Genomic DNA, 19261 nt, shown 5'->3' with positions numbered 1-19261 from the left:
CACAGCCAGACAAACAGTGTGTCCCCACACAGGAATGACTTGCCAGCAAATGGCGGACGCCTTGCATTAAGACATGGGGGTGAAGGCACGTTTTTGCACATGACAGCAGCTAATGAACAGCCAACACTGTGAAAGAGTGGCAGCACACACCACCACAGCAGCAGCGCAGATACAGACACTACACCCAATGGGTGCCTGGAGATCAGAAACAAACTCACATCAACAAGCCAAGGGCCATTCAAAGATCTGCAAAAAGTGTGTGCCTAGGAAGCTGGGCTGAGGTGACAGAGGGTGACACACAGAGGGAGGGAGAGGGGGAGAGAGAGGGAGGGAGACACAGGGAGACGGACAGAGGGAGGAGGCTGACACAGGGAGGGAGGGAGAGGGGGACAGAGAGGGAGTGAGAAAGGGACACACAGGGAGACCAATTCAGCCTTGTGGGGTGTGGGAATGTCTGCTCGTCAGCAGGTGGACTGCGTGCATGTAGACAAGGGTGGGCAGTGCCTGAATCCCCCTCTCTTCTCCATGGCAAAACACTGGGCCATGTCTCAACCTGTGCACGAGCACAACACCAGCTACCTGCATCATATAAGTGTGTGGAACAACTCCATGTGCCCACGTACAGTGCAACACGGAAGGCGCCAATGCATGGCTCGCCACACCTGCTCATTCCACTGCTGACTGCAGTCACAATTGACGCAGCAAGTAAGACTGTGCCACACATAGGTAAAGTCTCAAAAGCTGTGGCCAAGGGACATACCCATGCACAAGTGCACTGTGAGTGGAATGCAAGACATATCCAAATTCCCAGAGGAAATGTGCCAACTTAGAAACTAATGAAACATGGATGTTGCATGGAACAAAATTAGCATTGTCTCTCTCACACACAGGTCAATGTCGTGGATCACCCCCCCAACACTGGGGGGGAAGACTCACAGGACCCGGCTCTGCGGGATGACGGACCCACCGGCAGCGACGACTCTCACCACTCTGTGGACGACCCCGACCAACCTGGCCCCTCTGGTGTCCAACCACCTGCAGCACCTGCATCAGGTACAACTGGGCCAACCACCACCCCTACTCCTGCCACATCCCAGGAGACACCCAGGATCCCTGCCCCACCACCACAATGCAGCCAGGCTGACCAGGAGGGACACGGTGTACCGGGCACCCAGGAGGAGGCAGGCGACAACGCTAATGCCACCCCTCAGGGGTCCCGGAGACCCGATGTGCCCACAAGGGCAGGCCAGGTGCAAGTGGGCAGGGGTGGTGGGAGTGGAGGACGGCGGAGGCGCGAGCCTGACCAGTTGGTTGCGGAACCGGTATATTCCCATGTCAGAAACATCCTGGACACATACCGGCAGGACACCACGGGCATGGCCCAGGTTGTGTCCACCCTCGAGGAGATCAAGACCCAGCAGGCCCAGCAACATGCGGAGCAACATGCCTGTCTACTGCGACTCCAAGGGCGGATGGAGGACAGACAGGCTGAGCTTGTGACAGTGTTCACGGGAATTCACCGTACACTCCGTCGGATAGCCGACAACATGGGCAACCCTCCCTGTGCCACGAGGCGTAGAACATCACCACCCACAGGGAGGGATCAGGAGGAGGAGGAGACATCCGATGGAGCATCCCAAACATTGTCACGGCCTGCTTCTGAGGGTTCCCGCAGGAGGGCGGGTCGTCCACGGAAAAGACCGTGAGGGTCGGCGCAACAGCACCATCTCCCAGGACACCTGGCCTGGCACCTGGCCCACTGGACCAACAGCAGCACATCAGCAAAAGACATTCTCTGCCACATGGACTTGCTGGTCACTGTCTGACCAATGTTGACAAAGACTGTGGCATGGACTCTGAGGATTTCCAATGGCAAGGACACCAACTCCCCTAGTGAACTTTGGATTCCACACACCCGGAAAGCCCCTCATGTCATACCCCCCCCACGTACCCCAACAAAAATAAAAAGTTACACGATAAAGAGATGATGCCTACATTTTGCATTATTACCTTACATGTGTCTTGTAAAGTCTAACCATGCCTGAGTTCTCATATGACTTCAACCATCCACACCCTGGGGCCTGAGTCTGGCACAGGACACACATGGGTCACAATGTATTAGGCAACACAGACATGGAGCACCATACACACCCGTGATGGGCCCAACCAGCTGAGGCGGTGGCCGCACCACCGTGCCGACAGACATATTGAGTACAGCGACAGCCATGCGCAGAGGTCAGGGATCATGAGGAGTGTCCTGGGGGGCACCCAGGTATGTGTGGACAGGTGGCAGAACCATGTCCTGCAAGCTTGAGTGAGGTGGATGCAGAGAATGGTGGCCTGGCCAACGTTGGATGCATGGGGATGGCACATGTCACAATACCCACACAGTCATGGACATCATGCACAATACACAGTCTAATCCCACACAAACAGCTTGCATCTTGCTACTCGACACATAGACACATAGCCACTATCACGGAAAACCATGCCAGACATGCCGTATGCACCGTGGCAACACACCAGCATTGACTGAGAATAGGCACCTTGGAGGCATAGGGACACCTTTATTATTCATGTATTCGGGAATGCAGAGGCAATTTGGAGTACACATACACAGGTAATGTCTCGGAACATGTGGGTCCAACACTGGAACCCCCCTTCTGCAGCACAAATGCGTGATAGCCATGGAACTGGCACACAAGTGTCGGCTAACAGCTAAACAACCCCTGCTGCTCACGGAGAGGCTGCCATACACCATTGATCCTCTGATGTGGAAGTCCCACACCCTGTCAAGCCAATGCAAACCGTATGTGTCCGAGGGCAGTGTTACACACATTGATGCCATCATCACAATCCACTATCCCATCACAGATGACTGTCAACAAGTCTGACCATCTATTCAGGTGTACCCAGCTACATGTCATGTGTCCCATGGTGATGCGACATGTCTGCAGAGGAACCAAACATCGACAGGGGCAGTGTGCACACATTGTAAACAACTGCCACACCCAATACACCCCTGATGCATCCCTTACCCTAAGGAGACTTCCAAACTTGTCCGTGCGTGTAACGCTGAGTCAGCACACGATGACGTGCCCATGAGGAATAGCAGTGCCACAACAATGCAACCAGCAGACGGCATGCGCAAGTACCTGGGGATGAGAGACACACAAGAAGTCAGCCACAAAAAGCACAGCCACTTGCATGTGCATGTACTCGACACATGTAAGGATGACAACATGCTCGGTCACAATTATGACTGGGGAAATACACTCATCACTGGCACCATCACTCCAGTGACACATCCACACACACCTCTGACTCACGTGGCATACATGCAGATGGACACATACATCGCAACACATGCCACACGGGGACCAATGCGTGCACACTCAGACACTGGTACTCACCACTAAGCAAAGAAGTCGCGTATGAGCCGATTCCGAATGTCCTCTTGTGGAACCACATCCTCCACATCACTAGCCCCATTGCCAAGCCCTTCGTCCTCCACGGGTGGATGGTCCTGATCATCTTGATCCAGGATGAGTGGCACAGCTTTCTCAACTGCCATGTTGTGCAGCATGCAGCAGACCATGAAGATTTTGCAGACCTTCGCCGGGGCATATGGGAGGGCGCCGCCGGTCTTGTGGAGGCATCTGAATCGGCTCTTCAGGAGGCCAAATGTCCTCTCTATCACTCGCCTTGTCCGGCCATGGGCGGTGTTGTAGCGGAGCTGGGCCGGCGTGCTGGGGTTGCGGAGAGGTGTGATCAGCCATGGCAAGTTGGGATAGCCAGCGTCCCCCACATGGAAACCACATGGACATATGTAGGACAGGAGAAGCGGTCGTGCTGGAAGTCTACGCAAAATACAGGACAGACAGAGTGTACCCACCAACAACACATGCTCGTTTGTTGCGCAGCTGCGTCATCATTTCAGGCACCCTGCTACGCCTCATGATGTAGGCATCGTGTGCTGATCCTGGAAAACGAGCACAGACATGTGAAATCACCATGTTGGACATGAGGTTCCGTATGACACGGGACCGCAGTTTTGAGTGGTAACGAATATGAATGAGTTTGGTATCTACGAACCGCAAACGACGAGTATAATGGGTGTACGCAGTTTCGCTATGCAGCCACGTATGGTTCGTCTCATTTTTGGGTTCGTTAATCTGGACCCTCGGGTTCCATTTTAGATACAGCATCCATTTTGTTTCTTGCCCTCAGGTAGCCAGCGAACGGGCTTCTTGTCCGCTCCGTGACCCTGGGACTCTCAAGCTTACACGAAGGACACGTGTTTCTTTGAGGTGACTTTTACGATGAGGGAAACGACACGACTAAGGCAGATGGCCCCGCTCGAGGCTCATCTTGCCACGCCGGTCTATTGTTTCAGCCATGCATACATTAGACATGAGGTCTTTGACCCCTCTATCAAGTTTCCTTTATTGCCCCCAACACTCTTTTCTAACCTGTTGTGCATCCTTGTCCTTTCCTTGCATCTGTTCTTCGTCCTTCCTCTTAATGTGTTTATGGTTAGGATGGAATGTGTTTATTGCGGAGGAAATATGTTTTTACAGTTGGGAACCGGCAAGACTGTCGTAATTATGTTCCGGCCTCCTGAGACATGAACGCGACCCTTTTGAAGTTTATTGTGGGAACTGAGTTGTAACCTTTGTTCGCCATACTGCGCTATGGCAAAAACCTGTATAAAAGGACCGACCCACTTCTACGAATTTGAAGCAGTCTCCGAGAACCTACACGTTGTGTACTTCTTGTGACCTCTGTATCCCTGCAGTAAATAAACGCTGATCTCTGACGTCGCTGGAAGTGTCCCGTGTCTCTGTGTTTAGTACGCCAGAACAGGTAACCCACGAAGGTTTCAGGTGTTGTTCCCTGGCACCGCTGGGTCTTAAGAATAACCCAGTCCTTCAGTTGGCGCCCAACGTGGGGCGACATCAACGGTACCGGTCCAAAGCCCGACGATCGTGAGGAACTTCGTGTGAAATCTCCGAGGGAAGGTGCACCCCGCTTCATCGATCCAGTTGTCGAAATAAGTGGCCCGACGTCTTTTCCCGCGAAGATCCCCGCCTCCTGACGGCTGCGACGGACCGATGCCCTGACTGTCGACCTGTTTTGGCGCCTGGCGTAGTCCTTTGTACGGCGAGACGATTGACGGTCCTTCCTGGTGACGCCATTGTTCTCTCAGTTAAGTATTTGTGGGTCGCTCCCAGTGTTGCTTTGTTGTTTGCATGGTTCCATAGCATTCGTGGTTCTTAGTAGTTGGGTTTTATTTGACGATTTCAATTGCCAAAACCGAGGGTCTTGCATTTTTGTGAGGACATCGTAATTCGATAACCCTTGAAGTTTGTAAACTCGGTTAGTGTGCACGATGCCTGGCCGTAGTACTTTGTTTGGGTTTCTCAAATGTTGCAGCATGGATTCCCGGCTGGAGGATTCATGTCCGATACCTCCGGTTGGAACTCCGATTTACGAGCTCTATAGTCGTCATGGCGTGGGTCCTATCGTATATAATGAATATTGGGTCCGCTACACTAAAAAGGATGGCGTCCTCAGTTGGCCATCTCATGGTAGTTTCGAGACTGCCGTTTTAGATAATTTGGAAGCTAAATTGTTTAAAAAGAAAGCTAGGCCGGCCATGTTTGATTCCTTCCGGTTGTGGCGGAAAGAGGCCAAGCAGAAAGAAATCAAACAGAATAAGAAAAATAAAAGAGAAGGTGTTATTGCAGTAATGCGAAATGCAGAACAATATCAATTAGACAAAGATGAGAAAGACCAGGAAGTTAGTGCTCGGCTACACCATATGGCAGTGGATAAGTGTTATCCGCTGCTACCTTCTAATATCGATAAGACAGGAGAAGAAGCGATGGAGGATCCGCTCTTGTCTTATCTGATGAAATCGCCACCTCCCTATGCTCCCGATGTTATGGGTCCCGTGCGTCCACCTCTTCCTCAACCCGCTGTTTTTGCGGCTGCTGGTCAGCCCGCCGTTCCTCTCGTACTCCCGAATCCCCTTGGGCCCCAGATCGTGCATCCTCTTGTTCCGGCTTCTCTCCCTACTGCGCTTTTCCAAGTCCCTCCTCAGCCTGTTGTTCCCGCTGCTCCTGCTGCTGCGTCTACTTCTACTGTTTCCACCCCTATTGTTGCTGCGCCCGCATCTTCTTCCTCTTCTCCTTCTGTTCGTAGTCGTCTTTTGACTGCTGTTGCTTCTCTTTATTCTCCGCTTTTTGGGCCGATACTTGGCTCGACTCTTTCAGATGTCGCTCAAAGGCGCAGTCAGCTTCCTGATGGTAGGGAACGTGAATCGTTGGTGAAAACGGCACGTAGATGGATTCGTAACCCTGTTAAATACACCTCACGTGTAGTGTTTGAAACGTTCTCCCAGTTTAATGTGCCTACGCAACGATTTGTGTTTGAAGAACTGTGCAACTCGTTGAAGGAGGAGTGGGACGATGATGTGACAGATAATGTACCGTCAGAGGTTTCTGAGCTGCAGCATCGGTTTGCCTCGGGTGTAATCGTAGGCGACAAAGTTCGAGAGGCTTTAGAGCGCTTGTTATCCTTTCGATGTACAGTGCAACCTCGTGCGTTGTTTAAGGACGAGACTGCAGAATGTATGGCACAACCTGGTCAATATCCTATGCGAGAAGTTCCTCCGGTATGGATGCCAGGTGATCCTGCTGCTAACCCTCCTGTTCCAGGCCGTTTCCAGAGAGTGTGGATACACCTCCCTTGGAAACGATCGGAAGTTTTACAAGTGAAGCAATCTTTGCCCGATCCCCGTAAGAATCCTGCAGGTTATTATAAGGAGTTGTCCCAATTGGTGGATGCTACTGTTATGAACCTAGCCGATATTGATATGTTGTTTGGCAATGTGGTGCCTCAGCCGATTTGGGCAAAAATTCGTCACGAGAATCACGCAGCCGAGTTAGGCGGTGACTGGGCTGCCCTTACGGCGGCAGATGCCCAGCAGGTCGGTGGGGCTAAACCTGAACAGCTTATTGTGGCTTTGCCTCAGAGGATAATTACCCTCATGAAAACGCTTATGCCAGCGATGCGCGTCAATTGGGACAAATTAACAGCATGCAAGCAAAAGAGGGATGAAAGCGTTTCTGATTTCTTTACGAGATTCGAGGAAGCGTTTGTTGATGATAGTGGTCAGGACATGGGATCTGAGGGTGGTCAGCGGCTGTTTGTTGATAAGTTTGTATCGAACTTGCTGCCCGACCTTAGCAACAAGTTGAAGAATTCTGAGAGTTCGTGGGCTGTTTCTACCACTGCCCAAATATTGGCTACGGCCCAATATTATGAAAACAGAGAAAAAGAGGAAAGTGAGCGTGCAGATAAGAAAACGAAGGATCTTAAAACTAAGGTCTTATTGCAGCAAGCCTATCCTCCGCGTTCACATTTCAGTGATACACAACAGCAAAATAGATCACAATCACAGTTCTCCAGGTTGCAGACGCGAAATGCTTCCCCCGCACCTCGTTTTGTGCTGGGATATAATCAATGCGCATATTGTCGTGGGGAGGGCCATCTGAAGTTTGATTGTCCGGTTCTCCGTGATAGGAACAATGGTGTGTTGGCTCGAGGAGGACGTAGTGGCCCTCAACAGGCTTCCCGTGGTAGAGGTCGTGGAGTTACCCAGAATCAGGCCGAACGCTTTGCAACGTCTTCGGACTCGCAAAATTGTTTCGATAGGCGCGAACCATCGTCCGGTCGGTCTGCACAGTATCATGTGGATGACTGTTATGTTGAGTGTGAAGTTGATACGGATGGTATCTACTAGGACAGCCATAGACAAAGGAAGGGAGAAGTATCAGTTCCGGTTGATCAGAGAGGGCCTTATGTTGCAGTGGCCACTTTGGGCGTCGTTGAGCCTTTTCTGTTGGACACTGGTGCAGCAAAAAGTTCCATCATGCATTCGAAACTCCCTGGCGCGCCTTTGTCTGGCTTAACGAATGTTTCCGTTGGATTTTCTGGCGCCCCCGTTAGCAATCCAGTTTCTAGCCCTTTGCCCCTTACAATTGGGTCTCATGAGCTAGAAGCTCCTTTGATTTTGACTACTGGTTGTGGTGAGAATCTTTTGGGTCTGGATTTGTTGAAAAGGTTACATGCGACTTTGTACTGTTCTCCTACGGGTGTGGAGCTCACGTTGGGTAAGAGCGTGATTTCCCCTATGTATTTATCGATCGACAAGCTCCCGCCAGAATTGAGATCTCTTCCGGACTCCTTGTGGGCGACAGGTCCCAATGACGTGGGCCTGTTGGATATACCACCTTATGTTGTCCAACTGAAAGTTGGTGCGCGTTTGCCACGCATACCCCAGTATCGTATTTCCCTTGATGGTGAAAGGGCACTATTAGCGATCATTTACGACTTGATCGGTAAAGATGTTATTGAGGAGACACGGGGTAATGTGTGCAATAGTCCCGTGTTGCCTATTCTGAAACGAACGGATCCCTCCAAGCCTCCTGTGTACCGTCTAGTTATCGACTTGCGGGAGGTGAATAAAGTCGTTGTTCCGCAGTTTCCTGTGGTGCCAGACATTACAGCTTTACTGACTCTGATTCCAGCCACTGCGTCATGGTTCTCGGTCATCGATCTGAAGAATGCGTTCTTTAGCATTCCGATTGCTGAGGAAAGCAGAGACTTGTTTGGTTTCTCATTAGGTGGTCGCAGCTTCAGATTCAAGCGCGCACCACAGGGCTACTGTGAGAGTCCATCAATCTACAGCCAAGCTCTTAAGAGCCAACTTGATGCGTTTGTGTTACCGGCTGGTGCAGCCTTGATTCAGTACGTTGACGATCTGTTGATCGCTGCTGACACCGAACAGCTTTGTAGGACTGCTACAATGTCACTGTTACAGCATCTTTGTGACTTACATCATAAAGTGTCACCTTCCAAACTGCAATATTGTTGTCAAGAAGTAACCTATCTAGGTCACTTATTGTCAAAGGCGGGAAGAAGGTTGACCCCTGAAAGAATTGCAGCCATTGCTCGAATGTCTGTGCCAACAACTCAGAGAGATGTGCGTGCCTTTCTAGGTATCACGTCATACTGCAGACAGTGGATCCCGAACTTTTCACTGTTAGCGAAGCCATTGGTAGCTCTCACGTGCAAGGACGTTTCGACTCCTTTGCCTTGGACGGAGGAATGTCAGAAAAGTTTTTCTGAATTACGTGATTCATTGTGTTCGGCTCCTGTGTTAGGTACTCCTGATTACAGTAAGCCTTTCACATTATACGTCCATGAGAGGGACGGTTGTGCGTTGAGTGTTTTAACGCAACAATTTGGTGATAAACAGCGTCCGTGTGCATATTTTTCCTCGACCTTAGACCCAGTAGCTAGAGCGTTGCCGAGTTGCTTGAGGGCGACAGCGGCAGCGGCGGCGTCTATTCGACAGTCCGCAGGCCTGGTCATGGATAATATGCTCATAGTAATGGTTCCGCATGCAGTTGATACGCTCTTGAATCGGACAAAGACTCAACATCTGACGAGTGCAAGGTTGTCTGGGTACGAGCTGACCCTTTTGGCAAGTCATATACAGATTAAACGTTGTAATGTACTGAATCCGGCGACATTGTTGCCGATTAATATGGAATCAGATGATGTGCTGCCACATGATTGTTATTTACGGACTGAGGAAGAAACAAAAGGTCGTGTGGACCTGAAAAATACTCCCTTGGCAGATCCCGATGGTACTTTGTATGTGGATGGTTCTTGCTTCAAATTGCCGAATGGCGATGTGACGACTGCGTATGCTGTAGTGACGTTGAGCACGGTTGTGGAAACTGCGAGATTGAATCAGAATTCCGCACAAGCGGCGGAGTTAATTGCATTGACAAGAGCGTGTGTTATGTCGAAGGGAAAGCGAGTGAATGTGTTTACTGACAGTCAGTACGCGTTTGGTGTTGCGCATAATTTTGGAAGGTTGTGGAGAGAAAGAGGATTTATGACATCGCATGGTACGAAGATCCAACACGGGCAGCTTGTGAATGATCTTTTGGATGCACTTACATTGCCTAAACAAGTGGCGATCGTTAAATGTAGTGCACATCGGAAAGTGACGGATGATGTTGGTCGTGGTAATGCGTTTGCGGATGAGATTGCTAAGGAAACGGCTAAGAATCTTGCGACTCGAATGTATGCCACGAGTTCAGTAAGGTGGTCGACGGAGACTGGTATGTGCGAGAATACTGTTGAGAGTGTGAAAGCAATTCAGAACGAAGCTACTGAAGCTGAAAAGACCAAGTGGGAAGAAAGTACAGGAAAATTGGATATGCATGGATGTTGGGTTGACCTGACGGAATGTCAGAGGTGGATGTTACCAGATGCGTATGTATTAGCTGTTGTGACGATGGCTCATGGGTTGTCACATATTAGTGCGAAAGGAATATGTAAGTTCTTGTCCCCTGTATGGAGGAATGAGGGTATTGCTAAGTGTGCCGAAAGAGTGGTTAAGAATTGTATGGTGTGTTTGATGCACAATCCCGGAAAAGGTACCCCCACTCCGCCTGGTCATTTCGCTCCTCCTGCTTGTCCCTTTGAGGTTATCCAGTTGGATTTTATCCATATGGAAAGATGCAATAACCTGAAGTATGTTTTGGTTGTGGTTTGCGCGTTCTCCAGATGGATTGAGGCCTATCCTCTTAAGGATAATACTGCCCTGTCCACAGCAAAAATCCTGCTGAAGGAGTACTTTCCTAGGTACGGAATGCCACGGATTGTGTGGTCGGATAATGGAAGCGAGTTTGTGGGAAGTGTGATGCAGAGTGTGTGTAAGGGCCTTGGAATTCGGCAGAAATTCCACAGTGCTAATCATCCTCAGGCAGCGGGTTTGGTTGAAGGGTACAATGGTACCCTAAAGCTGAAACTCGCTAAGATTCAAGCTACGACTGGTCTGTCATGGCCTGATGCCTTGCCTCTGGCTCTCCTATCGACCAGAGCAACCGTACACTCTCGAGTAGGGCTTAGCCCATATGAGATTGTGTTCGGTCGCCCTGCGAATATTTGGGGAGTCCCGAGGCCTAGGGCTTTTGATAGTCTTGAGTATCCAATGTTGACTGATTATCTGCATGATTTGACCACTAAACTACGGTTAATCCATCAACAGGTCTTTGAAGCTCTACCGGCGCAGACAGAGGGTTCTGGACACCAGCTCCGGCCAGGGGACTGGGTGGTTACCCGAAATTTTGGTCGGAAACGTAACTTGGAGCCAAGATTCGTTGGACCCTTTCAAGTTTTGTTGACGACGAGGACAGCGGTTCGACTGGAGGGCCGGAAAAACTGGGTCCATGCTAGCCACACAAAGAAGGTACCGATCCCTTTACCAACTGACGGTTGGGTGAGGACTGGGATTTCGGCCACAGAAACTGAGACTCCTTTGCACTTTGTGCCGTTTAGTGACGCTCAACTTGTGGATGAGGATTCGTCACTGCCAAACCCATATGTGGAGTCATCAGTAGCAGAAAACCCAAGGTCTGACTCGTTGTCCACTTCATCGAATCCTGTTGCGCCAGCTGAACAATTGTTTGTAGAGCAAACTCGACCTGGAAGAAATCGATACTTTCTTCGTTCAAGGACTAATAAAAATTAATAGTACGGTGGTTTTTGACGTTACGAATATTATGGACAATTACATCCTTTCTTTTTGAGTTTTTATGTGCCTTTCCACTGCTAAGAGATTTGTGATAAATTTGAAAGTTTCGAGGAAACCTCTCCATCCGGGTTACCGTAGGGCCGTGCGGGTACTTCTTTCTGTTTAGCAGGTTTCTGACGCTAGGTCGGTTACTTTTGTCGATCTCTGGGAACTCCTGGGGATTGATAATCGCTATTCAGAACGAAGTGCGTCAAGTACGTCACGGACGGTTTGTAGAGGATGGCATTCTCTAAGCTGTTGGAAGAAGAAAGGGTGTCGGCACAGAGATTAGAGTTATGGAGGGTTGTACGAACAAAATGTTTTTTGTTTCAGGTGTTTCTGCTGTTTCTGACTTTATCTATGCTATTGGTGGGTGGAGTGTATTTTGGAGTATCGTTGTTCTTGCCTTCTGTTTCGCCTACCTTTTCTCCTAACCTAAGTTCCCTCACCACTGTCTCCCCACATTCCTTCCATCCTTTGCCTCAGCATGAACAGGTTAGACGTGCGGAATTCATGAATAATTCCTTTGTTCAACTTCTACATCAGCATCAGTTGGTGGTGAATACTACCAATTGTTGGGTATGTGGTTTAATGCCACACACTATGGATAGGGGTATTCCGTATTTGGTCCTTCCTTACAGCTCCCAGGGTTCAGCTCGAGCATTCCAAACTATGTTCCGTAGTGCACTAGATTCCTACCCTAGTCGAGAGCCACGGTCTGTCAATTTTGGTCCTGGGCCGTACCACAAGCCTTTGGCGATAGCCATAGCAGATCTGGATAGAGATGTTTTTGATGCATCACTCATTCCAGATGAAGAAGTGCAGGCCTATAAGGATCTGAGTGAGACTGAGTATAGTACGTCAGTGGGTGATAGACAGCTTAAGAGCTCGTCCCCGATATGGATTGTACCGCACCTTGGTAATTTCTGCTTGAAAGGTTTGGGTCGAAATCCGAGAGCACAACTTGGGAACAGTGCTTGCACTGATACGTATGTTCTACCCATGCTCTCCTCCCCTGTTTTTCTGACTGCTAAGGGCACCTATTTTGTATGTTATGAACGCGCATATACATGGTTACCCCGCGACTTTTCGGGTACCTGTTATATTGCGAATCTTTTACCTCCGACTTTCACAGTTGCTTCAGACTACCACAGAACTAGAGTCGTGAGAGGCGTTATTAGCAAAGAGGACACTGCTGGTCAAGAAGCAGGAGACTTCTTTAAAGGTTTCTTGCCGTTTTGGGGACCTATGGTTAATAGTAGGAACCTAAGACAGTTGACCCGTGTAGTTGAGTCGACTGCTAATATTACTGCAAATGCCCTTGGTAATCTAACAGCTGAACTACAGGCGGATAGACTCATGACGTTGCAGAACCGTATGGTTCTAGACGTTGTTCTTGCAGATAGAGGGGGTGTGTGTAAAATTATCCATTCGAGTTGTTGCATTTTTATTCCTGACAATGCTCCAACTGTATACCAAGCCATCTCGAAGTTGCACAAGATTTCCGAGTCCATACACGTGGACGAAGGTAATTGGACGCTCCTAGGATGGTTGTGGGGCCTAATGTCAACCTGGGGTTGGAAGATTCTAATGATCGTAGGGGCTGTTGTAACGTTTCTGTTCACGTGTTGTCTTTGTGTACAGTGTGGTCCTGCTTTATGTGGCCTATGTGCTGCGACGTGTATAAGGCGGCCATCTGTTACCAAGGAGACATTGATGAATAGGATGATGTTCCAGCAGCAGCTGAACGATCTGATGAATATTGACATAGATTCAGATCTTGACTAGTGCTTGCCTACATGAGGGCAAAAGGAGGGTCTGAGGTTCCGTATGACACGGGACCGCAGTTTTGAGTGGTAACGAATATGAATGAGTTTGGTATCTACGAACCGCAAACGACGAGTATAATGGGTGTACGCAGTTTCGCTATGCAGCCACGTATGGTTCGTCTCATTTTTGGGTTCGTTCATCTGGACCCTCGGGTTCCATTTTAGATACAGCATCCATTTTGTTTCTTGCCCTCAGGTAGCCAGCGAACGGGCTTCTTGTCCGCTCCGTGACCCTGGGACTCTCAAGCTTACACGAAGGACACGTGTTTCTTTGAGGTGACTTTTACGATGAGGGAAACGACACGACTAAGGCAGATGGCCCCGCTCGAGGCTCATCTTGCCGCGCCGGTCTATTGTTTCAGCCATGCATACATTAGACATGAGGTCTTTGACCCCTCTATCAAGTTTCCTTTATTGCCCCCAACACTCTTTTCTAACCTGTTGTGCATCCTTGTCCTTTCCTTGCATCTGTTCTTCGTCCTTCCTCTTAATGTGTTTATGGTTAGGATGGAATGTGTTTATTGCGGAGGAAATATGTTTTTACAGTTGGGAACCGGCAAGACTGTCGTAATTATGTTCCGGCCTCCTGAGACATGAACGCGACCCTTTTGAAGTTTATTGTGGGAACTGAGTTGTAACCTTTGTTCGCCATACTGCGCTATGGCAAAAACCTGTATAAAAGGACCGACCCACTTCTACGAATTTGAAGCAGTCTCCGAGAACCTACACGTTGTGTACTTCTTGTGACCTCTGTATCCCTGCAGTAAATAAACGCTGATCTCTGACGTCGCTGGAAGTGTCCCGTGTCTCTGTGTTTAGTACGCCAGAACAGGTAACCCACGAAGGTTTCAGGTGTTGTTCCCTGGCACCGCTGGGTCTTAAGAATAACCCAGTCCTTCAGTCAGACACACCACAAGGGCATTGATGGAGTGGTAGTGTTTGCGATTCCTGTACGCTACCTCCTGTGCCTGTGGTGGTACCAAAGCCACATGTGTCCCATCTATGGACCCAATGACATGGGGCATCCCTCCCAGGGCATAGAATCCACGCTTGACCCCAGTCAACAGTTCAGGAGTTGGGAAATGGATGAACTCTTCCAGGTGAAGCAACATGGCCTCTAAGAAATCATGCAGCACACGGCTGAACATGCTCTGGGACATGCCACCAACATGAGCTGTGGTATATTGAAAGGTACCCGTGGCAAGAAAATGTAGGGCTGCCATTACCTTCAGCTTGGGTGTCAGTGCCGTAGGATACCTGTGCAGCGGTTGCAGGTGTGGTGCCAGCCTTGCCGTCAACTCCTCAATCAACGGTTGGGGGAAGCGGTAGCAGCGTATACAGTCATTCTCCCGCATGTCAGCCAAGTCCGGAATTGGTCGGGGAAGAGGCGGCGCTCTGCAGTAATTTGGAAGTGACAAGGAAGAGTGAGTGCACTACAACAACAATTTATTTGTACTGAGCACATGTTAATCTGTCAATACACATATGCTACATACGGAGTCAGGTATGTGCCACATGCCCTGGACATGTATGGCAGCCAGGTGACACTCCTACCAAGACCCAGCTACACACGGAGATTGTGAACCTACACATGCCATGGCATGGGATTAGCTGTGTCCCAGTGTAAGTGAACAGCCAGACGCAACACAGGAGTGACATGCAGAAGTAGGATGTCGATTTCAGAGACAGGTAGCGGAACACTAGAGCCACAGGTCACATGACATTACACTAGGACAGCCCACACACCTTGCCAATAAGGTGTACATGTAATGACACACCACACATACATTGAGAGGATGCAGACATGTCCTTGTTACGCCACTCCGTGTCCCATGCATACATACGCACCTCACATCCGATACCACATGTGGCCTGGTGTGCGTAACAGTGTGCCATGTCCATCTACACACAGACACATGTTGGTTGCTGCAACAGCTGATGCCTTTGAGGGAACACCAACATCAAGCTAATGGGAACACACCACACATACATGACATAGACACATCGTGCACCGTGGGTAGTCACATGTCTGGTGTGGTAACCCCTGTAGCGGGCATCAGGGGACACTTGCGTGTGTTGTTGACTGTGCCATGCCAGTGACGCTCATCCCAAGTGTGCAGTATGACATGCACACATGTCAAAGGAGTTAAGGGCATGCCTGGCACATATTGCACCGTCACACATAACATCTTTACACATCTCATCATACATCTATTGCCTTCTCGACTCAGGAGTAATGTGCCACATCACAGCCTTTCACACCTGTGCCCCACACATGTAGTACTGCCCAGACAATGCCTTGATGTCCATCCATGGACAAGTATGTCAGCTCTGTTCCTTCCTGTGTGCTGCCTGTCACCACTGTGATGTGTGAAAGGCACCGTACATTCGCTCAGAGGGCCTGTGTACGTTCCCTATCACTATGGGAGTGCTGCCGTATGTGTACCCATAGTGATAGTGAGCGTACAGGCGTGTGTACGGTCCGTATCACTATGGGTGTGCTCGCGTATGCGTACCCATAGTGATAGTGAGCGTACAGGCGTGTGTACGGTCCGTATCACTATGGGTACGCATACGCGAGCACACCCATAGTGATAGTGAGCGTACAGGCGTGTGTACGGTCCGTATCACTATGGGTGTGCTTGCGTATGCGTACCCATAGTGATAGTGAGCGTACAGGTGTGTGTACGGTCCGTATCACTATGGGTGTGCTCGCGTATGCGCACCCATAGTGATAGTGAGCGTACAGGCGTGTGTACGGTCCGTATCACTATGGGTACGCATACGCGAGCACACCCATAGTGATAGTGAGCGTACAGGCGTGTGTACGGTCCGTATCACTATGGGTGTGCTCGCGTATGCATACCCATAGTGATAGTAAGCGTACAGGCGTGTGTACGGTCTGTATCACTATGGGTGTGCTCGCGTATGCGTACCCATAGTGATAGTGAGCGTACAGGCGTGTGTACGGTCCGTATCACTATGGGTACGCATACGCGAGCACACCCATAGTGATAGTGAGCGTACAGGCGTGTGTACGGTCCGTATCACTATGGGTGTGCTCGCGTATGCGTACCCATAGTGATACGGACCGTACACACGCCTGTACGGCCCGTTGCTATGCATTTGGGGTGCCCTAGGGCCCCGGAACACACCGTACCTGTGTGTGAAACTCCAAATTACATAGGGGACGCATGAGGGACAAGTATAAAGGCCTACATGCATGCTGGTTGTCATGGAGACCAAGTTTAAAGTATGATTTTTTTTCTGCAGGTGCACACCAGAAGTCAGTTTGAATGAATCTACTTTGTTGCAATGTGGTTCTGGAGTTGACATCATGCTCAAGAAAAAAAACAATAAAAACACACTGACTGTGCTAGCTTTGAAGGGATTGGAGGAAACATAGGATGCAAATGTGAGTGACCAATCACTCTGTACTCCTGTGCATGAAACAGGCTAGCAAGGCAGATATAAGGCAGCCAGGTCCCATGAGGGAGCACTTGCCTGCACATCTTTGGATTCTACGACCCAGCTGCTGCTCCTGATTCCCTGGAACCATGTCAAGGTCTGTGGAGAGGGCACAGCCTTTCACCCTGGAGGAGAACCTGGCATTGCTGGATGTGATCCTCCCACAGTACCCCCTGCTGTATGGGCGACCAGGGTATCAGGTGAGTGCAGAGTCTACTAGCACAGACTGTGTCCCTTTTTTGTGACTGTGACTCCGGGCATTGTGTCCAGGTGTGACACACATGCAATGTACTGTAGGGGGGTACCACGGGGGGGAATGCCTGATGTCTCCCAGCCAGAGCATGCTGTGGTGCATGTCTGCCGTCCTCACTTGCATTGTGTTTACTGTGACAATCACTGCATGGTGCATGCCACATTCTGCCTGTCTTATCCTCCTGGGAATGTAGCCTCTACAGTCCTCATGTGATTATGTGGTCAGCCCAGTGTGACAGGTGACTGTACCCACAGATGTGTGTTAGTTCTGTGTACCTGTGCTGAGAGTGTCCACATGATGTGTTCGTACCCTGGACATCGGTGTGTGTGTAAGTCCCCTGTCATGTGGGTGGGTGCATATGTGGAGTGTAGCACCCGGGCTGCATGAGGGATGGAGATACCCTGCCCATCTGATGTGAGCAGGGAGCAGTGCTGTGTGTCTGACGTGCAGAGCCAGCCCCACACCTGTGAGCCCCCCCCCCGTCTAGTGGCACATGTGCAGAGTGAGGTTTGTCGCTGCATTTGGCAATGGTAGGTGAATGTCCTGTGCCTGTGTGTGTCTGTGTACTCTGCTGAGGTAGCGTCAGTGGCCTGTGGCATGTGACTGCTTAGAGGTGCTGCTCATAATCCTGGTGTAGCTTGTGATGCACAGTGTGAGCCTGGATCATTGATTGTGTCGTTGCCCTCATTCCACCTGTGTACTTTCAATGGCACGTACTGCTTTTGCCCTTCCCCAGAGGATCATGTCCCTATGGCAAAGGTGCAATGCGTTGGATGCATACTATGCCTTGTTGTAAACAGCAAATTTGTTCTAATATGTGTCTCTGTGACATGTGCCAGGTGTATTGATGTAGTGTCACTTGTTCATCCTCACAGGTAGGCGCCTCTGCCAAGAAGCAGATCTGGATGAACGCCGTCAGTGCCGTGAGGAGGATGGAGGGTCGCAAGCGGCGCCTGGCCCAGGTGAGAAAACGCTGGCAGGATATCCGGTGCTGGACGCGGAGGATCGCACGGGTCCTGCTGGGGGACTCACCTGAGACCCATAAGAACCGTGGGCGCCGCCGTCTGACCCACATCCACAAGCGTGTGCTGGCGGTGGTCTTTCCAGACTTGGACAGGCGCTTACAGGAGAAGCAGCAGCAGGAAGGGGGTAGGTACATGTGTGTTTGTTGTGTGTCACCAGCATTTGTAAGTGCACAGTTGCATGGATACACTGCCAGGGTTTAAAGGTGCTGTGCAGATCTGGTTACCCACAGTATAGCGGTGCTCTCTTGCCTCCCTTCCCCTCCTTGCAATGTGTTCCCTGGTCTGTGTGTAGTCACTCCTTCACAAGGTTATCTAGGCTGGCACTTTATCCACGTGAACAATGCCTGTAGCATCATGTGTGGGGGTGGTGTGTAACAGGTTTTGGGACCTTGCCTGTGCCCTGTCCAGTTCAGTACTTGTGGGTTCCATGTCAGTTGGCACTGATGCTGGGTCCAGACATGGGAGTTAGTCTCTCAAGTGTCATGCCTTACAGCACGCATGTCCTATGTTGTGGCCTGTGACATGATGTGCATGAGTGTGCGATACGCATGGTGCAGGGATGGTGGCGTGTGTTGCAGTCATTCCCATTCAGGACCATGGAGTTGTGTGGCCACTACTGTCCCCAGGGGCATATTTTCCTAGGTGTCATGTGTGTCATCACAAAATGTGGACACTCTCAGCGTCTACAGCATAGGTTGTGCTCTGTGCCATTGTCCCCTGGCACCATGTATATTGACGTAAAATGTAGTACAAGTGTCCACTGTACAGCCTGACCTGATTTTCCTTGTTCATACTCACGGTGACCAGTGCCTGTGTGTCTTGTTACAAACATCTGATGATGACCATTTGTACATGATTATTTGGACAGGCGCACCTTGGGTATTTTGTGTCCAATCTTGCATTTATCCAGCCCATGTGTATTTCACCCAGACTAAGAGATGTAAGTGCTTCCTGTGTCTCAACAAATTGTCTCATGTAGGGGGTGGTTGGTGCGGGCAAAGCCTACATGTCAAAACCTGACATC

The sequence above is a fragment of the Triturus cristatus genome, chromosome 8 (genome assembly GCF_964204655.1).
Source record: "Triturus cristatus chromosome 8, aTriCri1.1, whole genome shotgun sequence".
NCBI classification, from domain to species: Eukaryota; Metazoa; Chordata; class Amphibia; order Caudata; family Salamandridae; genus Triturus; species Triturus cristatus.
The sequence above is the reverse complement of the archived record's forward strand: the minus strand, read 5'-3'. Positions refer to the sequence as shown.